A 17,727-nucleotide genomic window follows, 5' to 3' on the forward strand; every position below is an offset into this window, starting at 1 on the left:
TTGAACTCTTTTACAACAGTTGCTACCTAAGGCTGTCTCTCACTGATCAGGCTTCAGCCTGATGTTGAAAATTATTCATTCTTTTCCAAGTGAGTCACAGTTATGTGAAGGTCGCCGGTGATGCTACACACCTCAGACACACAGACATACATACATACACACACACACACACACACACACACTCCTCTCATTTAAATAGCACTCCAGTAATAGTAGTCACTGAGCATTAACACATGAATCTTAGAATTACAGAAATACTTTGAACCACTTTTATTTGTATTTAAAAACAATATGATGACCAGAGAATGATGATTAAAAAAAAGAAGAGGGAAAATACAAGGGGAGATCTTTTTGTTGTTTCTGTGCCTCTCTTGCAATGATGAGGCTCTATATTTAGGATATGTTGTTAAACATAATAAATACACTCTAAACAATAAGCCAAAGTATATCCAATAATTATGTTGTACTAAGTAAAAAATGACAAATTGTCTTGGCTTAAAATTTAAGTGTCATTTGAATAATTCTACTAACACTATATTCCAACTATAGTTGACATGAAAATTAATATACTTATAGACTCTAGTTGGAAAAAACAAAGTTTTGTTGTACAAATACCACTCCCTGTGGTAATGACCATAATTTTGTCCTGAGGCACAATGTTGTAATTTTCTGTTGCTGAGCATTGAGATTTGGGCATGTAATTTATTACTGTCAGCTGTTAAAGCCAGAAACTATGACTGTTTAAAGATCGAAAACATGCATTACATAGGAAATAAGTGAGTAAAGGAGAGATTGAATCCAAGCATAGAGAAGCAGCATTAAAATTCTTGGATACTTGACTAAAATATTAGTCATAAGATCTAAAAGAACAGTGATAATAAAAACACAATGAATAATACTTCAATAATTCAAAGAAAGTTTGTCAGACATCCAGATTTTCTTAAAACAGTTAAGTAATATAGTAATTTCCCTCTATTTTCTATTAATGATAATAATCAAAGAAAAATGTTTTTAAGAAACACCAGAAATTTATCATATCTTACAGAAAATATAGCTTTGAATCATCAACCAGAATATGATTGCATATTCCTCTACTTAAAATCTTAAGTATTTCATACAAAATTAGTAATCAAAAGACAGTACAACTTATTCCTTATAAAATTTTTGCTCACAGAGGTTGAAGAGATGGCCCAAGGGACAAATTTCTTATTTTGTTAAGTTTGTACATCAAAGTTCAGAGCTCCAGAACCCACATGACTGTCAATTCAGAAATCAGTTATAGAGAATCCCCCGGAGCACAGTGACTTCTCAGCTATGTTATATCTGTCCATGATTATTGCATTAAACCTAGAGACCCTGTGTCAATATTCAGTTTACAGCAGGTGAAAAAAATTCTGAAAACTTACCCTGAGCCTCAACACAGACTTGCACATATATCTCCCTGCACCTGCCTTCAAAAGAACCCACATACATGAAAACAAAGATGCATGCAAGCTTAACACATGCACATATGTGGATGAAATAGAAGCAAAGCAAAGTTCATTAAGACTTTCAGCACATGGGGTAAATTCTATACACTATTTGAGTCCTATGTTATCCAATATTCAGCCGCCCATGGAATGTAATTATAATGCTTTGCAAACTGTTACACTCATGTAGTGATCACTATTCTTTTTTGTTGGCTCCCAATGAAAATGAAAGTGTTTGTGGTTTCAGGAGCCTCATTATTCCGCAAATCTCCCCCTGTCCTCATCACTTAACATGCCAGTTATTCACTTTTACTCTTCACTACATCCTAATGGCGTTACTTTTTCAGGACTGCAATCATCAAGTAGGCTAAAAGCAGCCATATATTTTTGGAGGGTTTTGGAGGCTCTCTCAGCAGAGCCATGTTCTGTTCTCTGTAACCTGCAAGTAAGAATTCTTTTCTGCCTCTTCTAAGTTTTTAACTTTGCCTGCAGCCCTTAGTTTCTGTTAGTTTAGAAACATGTGTCTCTTAGTTGTCCCTTTGCTGGCCTGCCCTCTGAGTCTTGGTTTTCACCTGATGTTTTCAATTCTTTTGAGTGACGATCATATTGCTTTATGCCATGTTCTAACAATACCATATTAAGAGGCTACTGTCTACATATGTTCTATTTTTAAATTGAGTAGTATCCACACTTAACTGATGATTAAGATTCCAATACAATTTCTAGACACAGTTTAATTACTCACAGTTTTTGTCTTATAATAGTCCTACATATAAAATTGGGGAAATTTTGAATCACAATTTCAAGGTGATTTTGTGGGTAATTTAAGATTTATTAAATCTATGTTTAATGCCATAATTATGCTTTTGTAAAAGTATAAAAACTTCATGTATATAATGACTGATATATAATAATTGACTGAAATATTATATATCATTTTTCTGCATGTGCTAAAATTCCTAAGGGTGTTTTTAGTTTTTGTTTGATGCACATTTGTGCCTATGATATGTTTTTATTCATTTTGTTCTTGTATATATGGATTCAACTTTGCAGAGACACATTTGTGGAAGGATAGGTAGAGGCCCAAGTTTTCCTCTATTGCTTACCATATTTATATACAATAATATAAAACAAAATAAACAAGCTATGAAAGCGTTTCTGTTTGGTTAGGAGAATATACTAATTCTAATCAAGTAATATATCCAGAAGAAACAGATCTTGACATTTCCACAATGTTTCTGGTGATTTAATCAGGAAGAAATATAGCAAACAATATAAGAAAAATGCACTGAGAAACTAATTAAAGTGTGTTTGGGAAACAATCAAAATCATAGCTTGACTCACAAACAGATATATAATACAATAATAGAAACATGTAAATGATGTGGGATTCCCCTCTGTATGCTGTGAATATGTTTTATTACCATTGGATAATAAAGATGCTGTTTTGGCCAATGACTTAACAGAGTAAAGCCAGGTGGGAAATAAGAATAGAGACAGAGATAGAGAGTAGGCAAAGTCAAAGAGATGCCATGTAACTCCCTAAGGAGAAAGATGCCCAGAACCTTTACTGGTAGGCCACAGTCTCAGGATGATACACAGATTAATAGAAATGAGTTAATTAAAGATGTAAGAGCTAGCTAGTAATACGCATGAGTCTCTGGCCAAGGAGTGTTGTAATTATAGTTTCTGTGTGATTATTTGGGTCTGGGTTGCTGAGAAGCAAATGAGCAGTCTCCTTCTACATTAAAATCAGTTAAAAACAAGGAGAACACCAGCCAACATACCAAACTGTACTAGGTAATGCCCAGGAGTTCTCAACCCTTCACAAAGGACTACCAAGCACTGTGAAAGGCTGGGCATGGGAGAGGTGACCTCCATATGTAGAAATTCACCAATTGGTTTCCCGGTGCCAAACAGTCAACTCTAAAAGCATGTGTTTCAACTCAATAGGTTGTGTTTAAGAACATATTGTGTGTGTGTGTGTGTGTGTGTGTGTGTGTGTGTGTGTGTGTGTCTGTGTGTGTATCTTATAACAATTAAAATATAAGCTCAAAATGGAAGAAGAGTGGGACTGGGTTTATGGCAGGCTTACGAAAGGACAGGGAGAGCTGTATTTAAATAAAAAAGCTCAAAATTGAATGAGAACAATGAAACAAATTTAAACTGAATTCCAGAAAGATTCTTGCAGATTTTACAAAAGACAGTCACATAGGGATCCTTGTGCACCATGACTTTTCTTAGAAATGTTGACAAATAATTTGTTCAGACTTGGGCTTGGGTAATAAATATTTCCAGGCAAGGATAAAGACCAGAGGATAAAGTCTCCAGAACGAATACATTAGAAGTGGTCCCCACACTAACTGCTGGAATTCAGTCACAGGCAGATAGAGACAAGTTATTTTGAACTCATTCATAGGCTGTGCAGCTTACTTAAACAGACCCTGACTTTAGAAAAAAAAAAAAAAAAACAGGGTGAATATCTCCAGGAGAATTACATCTTATGTTGACATCTGACTTCCATGCATACATACATACAAGCCTCAACCCTCATAAACAGACATGTTCTCTCTCTCTCTCTCTCTCTCTCTCTCTCTCTCTCTCTCTCTCTCTCTCTCTCTGTCTCCCTCCCTCTCTCCCCCCTCTCTCCTCTCTCCCTCCTTCCCTCTTCCTCCCTTCCTCTCCTCTCCCTCCCTCTCCCTCCTCTCTCTCCCCTCCCTTTCTAAGAGATAACAACCAAACATGACAGAATAAAATGTAATCAGATGAAGCAAAAAGCATCATTTTGAAGTAGGATATGGCAACTCATATGGACAAAAAGAGTCCTAGAAGCAGAAATAAGAGCCCCACTTAAATACTAAGGTGAAAGCTGTGATATCCACTCGGATGACCTGGTGTAAACCTGTGCAGGCCATTGCTCGCTGCTTCAGTCTCTGTGAGTACATATGCATTTGTTCTGTTTATTTGGAGAGCCTAGTTCTCCTGTGATTGTCCCTCTCTCCCTCCCTCCCTCTCTCCTTCTCTTTTTCCCTCTCTTTCTTTCAAACACACACACAGGAAAGATTGAATATTACAACAGAAATGTCAACGAGAATGCAGTAGCATTTATTCGTTCTGCAAATTTCTCATGTTAAAAAGTCTTCAGTGTCTAAGTTCCCTGGAGCTTGGAGTGCTATAGGGCATCCAAAGAGAAGGACAACCGAAGACATTTGATAATATGAGGGAAATACAGTAACATTTATAAGAAATCTAACTGTCTGCACTCGGACTTTTATATCCAATTTTTATTAATCGATGTTTTAAGGTTCTTGTTTTGTTTTAAGTAGTTTCTTTTTAGTATCCCTAGGCAAAAACTTAAAAACATTGATTATTAAAAAGTTTAGGAACCTGTGGTTTTTAATTAAATTTAAGATGTGTCATTTTTATCACAACACTTTAATATATATCTTATATTCTTTGTTCAGTTTATTTTTAGAATGAACACATTTTTATTACACTGATAACAATAGTCTTCAAATCCCTGATTTATTATTTTTACATATTTATTGAATAAAAAATTAATGTAATAATATACTGCTGAAAACCAATAATATTTATTTAGAGTTTATTGGATTTTGCTTTAAAGCATTACAATCTTTAAAATTTTAATATCATTTTTTCCTCTCTCACTATATCTCAATATGAGTCTCACTATGCATCCCTCCCTGTCCTGGAATTCTGTAGACCATATTGCACTTGAACTCACAAAAGTTTGCTTCTCCTTTTCAAGGATGAATTTAAAGTTTTGATCACTATTCCCTATGGAAGTATTTTTAAAATTGAAATGAAACAGAGATGTGTTACTATAACCAGGTTCTCATCACAGGTTTACCAGTATGCTAGTTTGCCTCTTTATTGAATGACAAAAGATAAATGTGTGTGTGTGTGTGTGTGTGTGTGTGTGTGTGTGTGTGAGAGAGAGAGAGAGAGAGAGAGAGAGAGAGAGAGAGAGAGAGAGAGAATATATTCTGGTTAGTTTTCATATCAAGAGCACAATAGCTAAAGATGCCTAAGAAGAGAATACTATACTCAATTGATAAAATCCCTTCATCAGATTACCTCTAAGCAAACCCTTCATGCATTGTCTTGATTGGGGTTTGTGGGAGAATACAGCACAGAGGGTCAAGCTCCTCTTGGGTAATTGGTACTGAGTTGTGTAAGAAAGCAGACTGAGAAACCCGTAGTGAGAAAACCAATGAATTCCTCCACTGTCTTTGCTACAGAGCCTGCATCCAGGCTCCTGCCTTGGGTTCCATTTTGCTTTCAATGCAATGGACTGTAACCTGCAACACAAATAAATCCTTTCTTCCCCACCATGCTATTTGTCAGAATTTTATATATAAAAATTTATAAATATATATATATATATATATATATATATATATATATATATATATATATATATAATTTTGCTGGTAGAAAGGATACCTTTTTTTTAATAGTTTCTAGGACATCATTAAAGAAGGTCAAGGCTAGAACCTGAAGACAGGTACTGAAACAGAAGTCATGGAGGAATGTGACTGATGTCATCTAGTCTCAAAAATACAGAGGAAAAAATCAATGACCTCTTCATTCTTACTTCCATTCTTCCTCTAAAGCCAGCACCATGTGGACAACACTAACAACTGTTTCTGTTGGCCTAACATAGACTATTAACAGACTGAAATACAGGAGCACCAGTTTTGAGGTGTTTCTAGGAAATAAAAACAGCCTGGGAGCTTTTGCAAATTCAATGCTCAGCTTGAATACTGTGAGGTACTGCCTGAAGGGCATCCTTCTCTTTATTGCATTGCTCTTCTTCCCCAAATGGCCCTAATCTGCTTCTTTATTTTTCATCAAACTCTCCATTTTGTATTTGTTTCTGCTCCACTTGCTCTTTTATTTTTTATTTTCGAGACCGGGTTTCTCCATAGCTTTTTTGGTTCCTGTCCTGGAACTAGCTCTTGTAGACCAGGCTGGCCTCGAATTCAAAGAGATCCACTTGTCTCTGCCTCCCAGGTGCTGGGATTAAAGGCGTGCGCCACCACCGCCTGGCTTCTTCTTTTTTTTTTTTTTTTTTTTTTTTTTTTAGATTTGCCTAAGAGTAACTAATTGTTCCTAACAATGACACTACAGATTTAATAATATACTACTGGAAATTGCCTCTGCCAAATAATCTCTCTACTACTTTTAATTTATCCTTAGGCAAGTTTTTCGATCAAGGATAGAATACAGCCAGATTTTTTTTTTTGTCAAAATAGCAATTAATGGCCTCTAGTCCTGTTTCTAGTGTTTCTATTTGAAACCTCACCTTCTGAGATTTATAGTCCATATTTCTCCAACTAATACTGTCTAAAAGGTCTCTACTCAGAAAGACCTTTAAGCTATGTTTTCAGAATTTGATCACTTTTCTCATCCACTGTCCCCAAGTCTCCCCGAGGCCTTCCAAATATGGCACAAGTGGGCACTTCCCAGCTCTAGTTCACTCCATGGCATCAGAGGCTTTCTTAGTTAATTTTCTATGACCAGGACAAAAGTATGATGATCAGAGACAACTTATGAAAGAAAGAGTTTGTTTCAGCTTTGAATTGCTAGGGTAAGAGGCTGGAAAGCATGGCAGCAAGGGAATGCAGGGACGGGGAGCTGAGAGACCACATGAAGCAGAGAAAGCTAACTGGCAGTGACACAGACACTTCCAACTCTTAAGTCTGCTATTTGTGCTCTACTTCCTTCTTCCAACAGGGCCATACTCTATCAGTTTCTCTAAACAATGCCACTAAGTTGGGACCAACTGTCTTTTCCACACTAGAAATCTATCATGCAAGCTATCACAACTAGCTTCCTAAGAGATATTCAATATGCTTGTGTCGAGTTGTATGTGTGTGTGTGTGTGTGTGTGTGTGTGTGTGTGCTTTATCTAAAATGTGCTCACTAGGTTCTTGAAGACTATTGGATTGTTAGATTAATTATTAGGATTAATACATTTTTAAAATTTGTTAATTTCATAACTTTAGTTTTCTGAGTTCTTGCTTTTTTATTTTTGATCTATATTCTTTTGATGTAAAAAATGATTTTTCTTATGCAAAACTGCCTTTTGATTCTAGTTCCTAAGTTTGTCTTTTAGAGTAGGATTCTTCCTCTAAGCGTTAGAAATATGCTTACATTTGGTCAGCATCAAGTCTTTGAGTAGTAGATTTCATGAAAATACAACTATTGGATTGTTCTTAATTTCAAAGTAAGGTCAATTGATTTTGTTATTTCTTTATATCCAAGAATTCAGGTGAGTGCATTTTAAAATGCATTTAAAATTTTATCCAGACTTTAAAATAACTTTATTAAAACACCTATACCTTGAATATAAGTAGTTTTAAAAGTAATGTTTTTAATTGCTTGAAACTTTCATGCTTGTATAATATGAACTCACTAAGCACACTCAAACTTTCTCCCCTCCAATTCTCTCCTAGTTTCTTTCACCTTTTCCCTCCCAAATTCATGTTCTCCTGTTTTTACCCACAGAGTCTGCTTAGTGCCGCCTCAACATACATTTGGGTGACGGAATGTCTACTATAACATGGGCCATCTCTCAATGAACACATTCTTGAAGTAAACTGCCTGTTCTCTTCTAGCAGTTATCAGCTGCACAGAGAATCTCAGTTTGGGTGAGATTTCACATGCTTCTCCTACCCACAGCGGCAGTTTTTCTGACGTTTGCTTGCAGATCTCACATATGTGTCTAAAGCAGCAGTGAATTCATGCATGCCATTATCTTGTCATGATTGACAAGTAATGTTCACTGCAAATATTCCACTACCACCAAGTTTTACAGGCTAAGACCTTTACAATTATTATTTCCATGAGCCACCTGTGGATTTTTAATATTTCTTATGAATACATTAGGGTTATTTGAAATGGGACTAGAATGCTTACTCCTTCTTGTCAATAATATTGATGTAATCATTGATGAAAGTGGAGATTTTCAAGTAGAATTTTACCTATGATACAAAAGTAAAGCTGTTCCCTCTCAAATGTATGTATATTGATTTTCAACTTACTGAGTCCACTTATTCCACATTTCCAAAAAAATAAAAAATATAATGTTGATCATTCTAACGCTACACAAATGGCCCTCATCAAATAAAGTTACAGATTTCAAGTCATATTCACCCTCTCAGAACTCATGGTTAGTTGAAAATGAATAGGGGTTTTATCATTATATCCAGGTAGGTCTTAGATATTTTATTTTCTCTCATCAGCTGTTGACTATCTATATATTGGGCTCCTAATATTTTCCTTAGCATTCTGTAATGGATTTTTAGTTGAACTTTTTCACTTTTCTTAGTAAATGCCCCTAAAGTGCTCCGGAGGAAATGTGTCTGTTTGACAGCAGAAACATTTCTAGCAGCTGCAGTGGAAGATTTAGAAGCTAACAACAAAACAAGAAAAGTCTGTAACTCCCTTTTATGGTCTTGATCCAACTGAATCTAATCACATTTTCTCACATTTCCAAGATACATAGAGATCAAATGAAAATCAAGAAGAAGCCGTCTTTCTTCACTGCACATGTCTATGCAAGCGACTCTACGGCTCATGCCATTTCTGACACATTCCCCTTTCCTTACTTATCGATATACAATCAAGTGTCTTTTTGCCAGCATTTATTGCCTAAGACCAGGGGGTTTCTGAAGAAATAGAAATGTGTGCAGTGTGGCTATGCCATACCATCTCCACGGAGAAGCTAACAGGAAAATGATGCATGAACGGAGAAATGTGCACAGCACCGTCATTTAAACAATCGGAACAACTTTCTGCTCCAAAGTAATTTAACTTTCACAGTAAAACTGAGGCATAACATGTACGTTCACGATGTGCATAGACAATCCTTACATATGTCTTTTGCATCTCTCGTGATTATCTCACTATACAGATGAGAAGATCTAGGTGTTTCAAACTTCTCTGGGTCACACTTGCTGAGTACAGGTAGGGTTTTCATAAAGAAAGCGGTTTACTACCAAGACCACTGGTATGCTCTAGACATGAGACATAACCTGAAGCAGATTTCTGCCTCCTTCCTTCTTTGAAGGGTAACCCACCAATAAACTGGTAGAGGAAGTCCAAGGTCAATGCAGCAGTGCACAACATAGTATTCATTCTTGTATTTAGATTTAACTTAGTGATTTACACTTATGGAATCATAATGATCATTTTATAGGAGTTTGATTTGTGAAGAAAAATATGCTTTGCTTCCAGGTTCATTTAATTAGTATTAAAAGCAACAGCAACTGGATATTCATATTTTAGTCTTTTCACAAATGTATTCTTGGAAAATTTCATACATGTATACAACATACTCTGATCATATCTACCTGTTCTTCAATATCGAGCTCATGCCAAGACTCTTGCCATTATATTTATTTACCAACTTCATGTCTGTCTATCTTGCTTCCTTTTTATTTTTTTAACTCAATAAGTCCAGTAAGTCTGTATGTATAAGGGAGCAGAATCATGTACCTGGGCAAGGGGAATTTACCAGTAGTCCTTCCCTTCATAAAGTAACTCTCCCCAGGAACCATAAACTCACAACAGCTTCTCTATAGAGAGGATGATCATTTATATCTCTCTCAGTTTCTGTATTTCTTTTCATTTAATACTCACTTTAATTTTCAGATCACTTATAAAATTATGTTAATTAACCTAAATATCAGCTATAAATTTTCATATTTTACTAAAATATTAATCCCGTTTTATACTGTTTATTTTAATTATATAGGTAATTCATTTGATAAAAATTAACTTATATTAAAACATATTGATGGTTATGTTCTCAATAAATGTCACACATTGTATACTATTTACAAAGCTTTTCTCTTGTGATTTCCAATTTTAAAAATATAGCTACATAAAACTTATTTAAATAATAGACATAATAATCAACTAGAAACTACTTGCATTTCATATTTCATTAAAATTTAGAACACAGGGCACATTTTCAGTACTTGCTTCCTATCAAATTTGTAGAAGTTGCAAATGTCACAGGAGATAAATTAATGCATCTTTTAACAATGCCCTGTGACATTCAGATTCTCTGAAATCTGAGTCTTATATGGAACATGTGAAATTGCTTTGGTGAAGAGTTTCTGCAGTCTCGTTTCAAGAAATATATGTCAAGTATTTAATCATTAAACAACTGTATCAACTGTATTTAACAGGCTGATATTGTATATGATAACAGTAGCTCTGACACTACTTTATAGCAGAGGAGTTTTTGTATGTTTGTTTGTTTGTTTTGTTTTTGTTTTTTTCCTGCTAGAAGTCAATGTGAAATGTTATCACAACCTGGATATTTGGAAGCTTCTCTTTTGTTGGAGAACTTTTCTTTTTTTTTTTTTTTTTTTTTTGGTTTTTCGAGACAGGGTTTCTCTGTGGTTTTGGAGCCTGTCCTGGAACTAGCTCTTGTAGACCAGGCTGGTCTCGAACTCACAGAGATCCGCCTGCCTCTGCCTCCCGAGTGCTGGGATTAAAGGCGTGCGCCACCACCGCCTGGCTTGTTGGAGAACTTTTCTATCTGAATATCCATACTAATTTTTACAAGTTAGGATTTCACACAAAGTTCATAGCAAAAATATGCTAACAATGGCTATATTATTTAGTTTCAAAAACAACTTGTATTTTTGCCAGGCAAAAGTCTAAATTAACCTTTCTCTATTGTGTAAAAATGGTATTTATTTCAAAATCAATTTGTACTGCATTATCTAGTATCAATTTTATTTGCTATTTTTGGTTAACTCAATACTATTTACAAGCCTTTTGGTTAAAGCATTCTGACAGGATAAAACATATTATTCTAATTAAAAGACAAATGTAATTTTCTTTTGTAATTTAATGAATGCTTGAAATTATAACAGAAAAGCTTACTAGAAAATTTCATGGTAAAGTTACTGTTTCCCAATTGGAATATTTGTACTTAAAATTATTATACAATATTAACTAGAAAAAAGCCAATTATTGAATATTGAGTGGAGCCACAATCATTTCCAGTTTTATATAAACAGAGACCCATATATTTATGCATGTGAAGATGTACTTTGATCCTTATCCTCTCTGTCTGTCTTCCTTGTTCCCTCCCATGAATCCTGCAGTGAATCTAGTTGCTACATCAACACACTAAGTAGGAAGACAGTCTCTTTCTTTGGCCATTTGGGTAACTCTATCCTTTCCTTGATCCCAGCCACTGTTCAAATAACTGTCAGTGAAATCGATGAAAATTCTAATGAGCTTTATGCTCATGAAGGTGGGGCTTCACTTCAGATCACTCTTTCATGTTTTCATTGTGAATTATGTTTTATGCTTATCTCTAATAATAAAAAGACAATTTCTATGATACTAAGTAAATATTGACCAAGTTTTAAAAAAATGCTTGTGTCCTGAAGCTAAGAACAGCTGCCCAAGTAAAGAAGAAACTTGCTGAGTGGAAGAATGATAAAAGTAAGAACACTCAACTTCCAATGTCAGCAGCATGGTAGATAAATAAGATGATGATATTGCCATTTACATAATCATACTACCTCAACTGCAACCTGGGACTACAACTCTCTCTCTCTCTCTCTCTCTCTCTCTCTCTCTCTCTCTCTCTCTCTCTCTCTCTCTCTCTCTTTCTCTCTCATTGAATAGATGTTGTGCTTCAGGAACTCCTAGTCTCTCCTATGAATAATGAAATAATGTTGAGATGTGGTTGGCATGAGTTTTGGATGAAGAATAATAAGGAAGGCATAAATGTCCTCTTAGATGGAGGTTTGGAGTCTTAGGTACATTGGAGTCACCAGCGATACAAAAGATCAAAGAAGCAAAACCACAGGATAGCATATATATTTAAAGCATACAGTTAAGGAAGCTGGGATAATTTTATGTTCATAGTGGCTATATGCAATGTCTGTTAAAATTTCTGATTGACAATTGATCAAAATTTGTTTACAACATGTGTCTGCTACTTCTGATCTTTGCCAGATTAGAATGCCAGGGTGATGAGGATAGGGAATAAATCTTGACCTCTTTAAAATCTGTCTAGATGTTGAATCATAATTTCTTCAACAAACATCTAACACTAGATTGTTTATTAGACTCTTAGCTCAAAATTTTGATTCATGTATTTACAAAAGTCAGCAAAGTAAATTAAGGTTGAATCATGAACTTCAAATAAAGATACTTGAGCATTTTAATATTGTTTTGGTTAATATTCTCGTATCCCCCTGGGTATACAATTTCTAGAGAATACTGAATGTGATTAACAAATTGGGGTTATCTTTTCCAGGGCTTTCCCAGAAGAGGAATGAATTTTCAGTTGGGAGACAGGTCATGAATTAAACAATTCCTGAAATATTACTAGGATATTTAGTATTTTGTAAGTCTTTTACTTTTCATATTGAGTAGTTTTCTTAGAATCATTATCTTTCTATGAGTTATTTTTCTTTCTCAGGTACTTTCTATATTTCTTATTCATAATGTAGTAATATGCCCAACTATATTTATAACATGCTTCAATTTAGCATTACTTTAATTTGAATTGAGTATAGTTATCATTTCATTTCATTTATTTATTTGTGTGTGTGTGACTCTAGCTATCTTTCCTGTGGAATAGATTCTTTTTTGTTATTCATATATATTTTAATGTGATTGGATTTATGTACCCAGAGCCCAGACTGACATAATTTTTGTTCATTTAACACAGAGAATCCCAGATTCTGTTTTGTGAGCATTGAATTTAATAATGTGATCACCATGTTCCTTCTGATGTTTATTCTCTGTAGAAAATGTAGAATATGGCCGGGAGGTAATGGTGCACACTTTTAAACCCTGATTGTGAGAACCAGACAAAGATGGATGTCAGTGAGTTCAAGGTCAGCCTGGTATAGAATGAGAGTTCCAGTACACCAGGACTGTTATACAGAGAGACCCTATCATGAAAAGGGTTTCTCAGAAAATTGGGAATCAATCTACCTTAGAATTCAGCAATACCACTCTTGCGCATATACCCAAAAGATGCTCAATCATACTACAAAGATATTTGTTCAACTATGTTCATAGCAGCATTATTTGTAAGAGCCAGGACCTGGAAACAACCTAGATGGCCCTTAACCGAAGAATGGATAAAGAAAATGTGGCACATTTACACATTAGAGTACTACTCAGCATTAAAAATAAGGACATTTTGAAATTTGCATGTAGATGGAGTTACTAAAAAACTAGAAAACAGCATCATGAGTGAGATAACCCAGACCCAAAAGGATGAATATGGTAAATGCTCATCATAAGAGGATACTAGCTGGAGGGGCGGGGCGAGCGCGGGACAAAGGGAAGCGAAGCCAGAGCTGCGGGCGCCTTTTCGGCCCGCGGTGTCTCAGATTCATTCTTAAGGAACTGAGAACTTAATCTTCCAAAATGTCAAAAAGACCATCTTATGCCCCACCTCCCACCCCAGCTCCTGCAAGACAAATGCCCAGCACACCAGGTTTTGTGGGATACAATCCATACAGTCATCTCGCCTACAACAACTACAGGCTGGGAGGGAACCCGGGCACCAACAGCCGGGTCACGGCGTCATCTGGTATCACGATTCCAAAGCCTCCAAAGCCACCAGATAAGCCGCTGATGCCCTACATGAGGTACAGCAGAAAGGTCTGGGACCAAGTAAAGGCTTCCAACCCTGACCTAAAGTTGTGGGAAATTGGCAAGATTATTGGTGGCATGTGGCGAGATCTCACTGATGAAGAGAAACAAGAATATTTAAACGAATACGAAGCCGAAAAGATAGAGTACAATGAGTCTATGAAGGCCTATCACAATTCCCCTGCATACCTTGCATATATTAATGCAAAAAGTCGTGCCGAAGCTGCGTTAGAGGAAGAAAGTCGACAGAGACAGTCTCGCATGGAGAAAGGAGAACCTTATATGAGCATTCAGCCTGCTGAGGATCCAGATGATTATGATGACGGCTTTTCAATGAAGCATACAGCTACCGCCCGTTTCCAGAGACACTACCGCCTCATCAGTGAGATCCTCAGTGAGAGCGTGGTCCCTGATGTGCGGTCGGTTGTCACAACAGCCAGAATGCAGGTCCTCAAGCGACAGGTCCAGTCTTTATTGGTTCATCAGCGAAAACTGGAAGCCGAACTTCTTCAGATAGAGGAGCGACACCAGGAAAAGAAGAGGAAATTCCTGGAAAGCACGAATTCCTTTAACAATGAACTTAAAAGGTTATGCGGTCTGAAGGTGGAAGTAGACATGGAGAAAATCGCAGCCGAAATTGCACAGGCAGAGGAGCAGGCCCGCAAAAGGCAGGAGGAGCGGGAGAAGGAAGCAGTGGAGCAAGCCGAGCGCAGTCAGGGCAGCATTGCCCCTGAGGAGGAGCAAGCAACGAACAAAGCTGAGGAGAAGAAGGATGAAGAGAGCATCCCTATGGAGACAGAGGAGACACACCTGGAAGAAACAACAGAGAGCCAGCAGAATGGTGAAGAAGGCACATCTACTCCTGAGGACAAGGAGAGTGGGCAGGAGGGGGTTGACAGCATGGAGGTCGAAGGGACCAGTGATAGTAATACTGGCTCAGAGAGCAACAGTGCCACAGTAGAGGAGCCACCCACAGACCCCATGCCAGAAGACGAGAAGAAGGAATAAATGTTGCCTTGTTTTATGTGTCCTAAAACTTTCTTAAATGGAAAAAAAATGTTTTTTGGTTTTAATGGTGTTATGTGGTCTGTGTATTAATTATTTCCTTTTCCATTGATACCACCAAAGTCTTTTCAACCATCAACATCACAGCCTGGTGTCAGGCACGCACCTTTCTCAGCATCTCGGAAATGGCTTTCCTTTGGATGCTGTTGGTAGCTCTCCACTTCTGAAGCCTCAGAACTGAGATTAATTGAGAAGACACCCAGCTCTTTTCGAGAATTACCTTCGATGCTGCAGAATCTACTCTTACAAATGCCTTCCTTCATCTCACGTGGGCGCTCAGCAAAGCCATAGCTTTACCCTCCCAGCCCTGTCCACAGCTTTCCGAGCCCCTGTCCTGTGTTCTTGTACAGAGGACCCTCTTGAAAACGTCATGTGAGTACGTTTGTTAACTTGTTACCCTTTGTATTTCTAGTGTCAGATCCAGGAGTTCTCTTCCAGGGTAGACTGGTGCGATTGTCTCCATGGTAGAGTAGTTACGGTGTGAATAGTCGTTAGAGTGAGCACAGCACATGTACTTTATCTGTAGTGTTTTCATTCTGGTTAATACGGGATGTGTTCTGGGAAATTCATCCTCACTGTACAGGGGAAAAGAAATACTTTTTTTAAACCAGGTTGGTTTTCCAAAGACATGATAGACAACAGAGTTTAAGGAATGGAATATTCCTATAATGGACTACAAACTTAAAACTTAGCCTGTTCCAGCAGAAAAACAGTAATAAAGTTTATCCACTTGAACATATTTTACAGTGATGAAAACCTCAAGGCTTGAGATTCCATAGATCAGAGCCTACCTTTTTGATAAATACTTGGTAGTCTTAGAGACCAGAAACAAGATAGTTTGTGGTGTGTGCTTCCTAAAACCTAGAATAGATTTTTACTGAATAGTGGTATATATTATGGTATATGTTTCTTAAAGGTCCAAACATAATAAAGATATGAAGATAAAAAAAAAGAGGATACTAGCTTTAAACAAAGGATATTGAGCCTATAGTTCACGATCCTGGATAAGCTAAGTAACAAGGTGAGCTCCCCTAATAACAAATAAACAAACAAAAAAAACATATCTAGTTAAACCTGAAAATTGGAAACAGACATGGTCGCCTGACAAAATTGGGAGCATGGAGTTATGGGGAGAAGAGAAGGTGAAAGGGGAAGTGGAGATAAGAGGAGGAAAGAGAACTTGAGGCAAGAGGATAGTTGACATGGAGGAAGGACACAGATAATATTAAGGAATGAGATATCTTGATTGAGGGAACCATTATGGGGCTAACAAGAAACCTGGCACCAGGGAAATTCCCAGGAATCCACAAGGATTACCCCAGCTAAGACCTTAAGTAATAGAGGAGAGGGTGCCCAAACTTCCTTGCCTGTAGTCAGACTGATGAATATCTTAAATATTATCATAGAACCTTTATCCAGCAATGGATGGAAACAGAGGCAGAGACCTGCAGCAGAGCACTGGGCTCAGCTCCCAAAGACCATTTGGAGTGGGAATAGTGAGAATATAAGCAAAGAGGTCAAGACCATGATGGGTACACCCACTGAAAAAGTCTACCTAAGCTAACAGGAGCTCACAAACTCCAGCCAGACTGGGAAGCAAGCAGGAGGGCTGGAGTAGACTGGGGGGCCACTGGTAGTGGCCCCAGGATTTATCCCTACTGCTTGTACTATTTTTTTGGGAACCTTTTTTTTTTTTTTTTTTTAAGGATACTTTAGTCAGCCTAGGTATAGTAAGGAGGGTTTTGGACCTTCCCCAAAGCAATGTGCCTTACCTTCTCTGAGGAGTGAATGGGGGTTGGGTTGTGGGGAGGGGTAAATGGAGGAAATGGGAGGAGGGGAGGGAATGGGAACTTGGATTGATATGTAAAATAAAAAAAAAAACGTTTGTTTTCTTTTTTTAAAAAAACCCACAAACCTCATTTAAAAAATAGAAAAAACAAAGTGGAAAAAAAGAAAGCAAATGTAAAATACCTATTATATTATATTATATTATATTATATTATATTATATTACTTACAGTTCTTATCTCTAGATTAGTACACAGCCAAGCTAATTTCTTAGTATTTATTTATTTGGAATTAAGTCATATCTTTAGGTTTCTTAATTATGAGAAATATAATTGATATTTCTCAAATTCATTAAATAGTAAACTCTCATATAATCCATGTCCTGCCATGTTCTTCTCATAGGAGTCCAGCCTTCCTCATAAGTCTCTGCCAATCAAGCACTTGAATAGCAGAAGTTCTATGTCGCTTCACATGAAACACTGAATGTCCATTGAAAATAAGCAGGGTGTTTGCATACAGTACTTATTGTCCTAGTAAAACTTCCATAACCTAGAGAAATTGAATTTTCCACATAGACCTATAGAAAGACAGATAAGAATTTAAAATACATTCTCAAATCATATTTGTTCTCTTTTCAGCACTAACCAGATTTTGACTTGGTATCTTAATTTCAGGTACTGAGATACTGAAATCTAAGCATTTCTGCTTAAACCATGTTGTTGATTGAT

General features: G+C 36.6%; 1 protein-coding gene and 1 pseudogene across 2 annotated transcripts in view; one reads left to right on the top strand and one right to left on the bottom strand.

Moving 5' to 3' along the window:
• Cdh18 (cadherin 18) overlaps positions 1 to 17,727 on the bottom strand; it is a 739,086-nt gene that overhangs the window by 493,721 nt on the left and 227,638 nt on the right. The gene's annotated exons all lie outside the window — the stretch shown is intronic.
• LOC142851790 (SWI/SNF-related matrix-associated actin-dependent regulator of chromatin subfamily E member 1 pseudogene) lies at positions 13,813 to 15,171 on the top strand (annotated as a pseudogene).

Source organism: Microtus pennsylvanicus, chromosome 6 (genome assembly GCF_037038515.1).
Source record: "Microtus pennsylvanicus isolate mMicPen1 chromosome 6, mMicPen1.hap1, whole genome shotgun sequence".
Classification (NCBI taxonomy): domain Eukaryota; kingdom Metazoa; phylum Chordata; class Mammalia; order Rodentia; family Cricetidae; genus Microtus; species Microtus pennsylvanicus.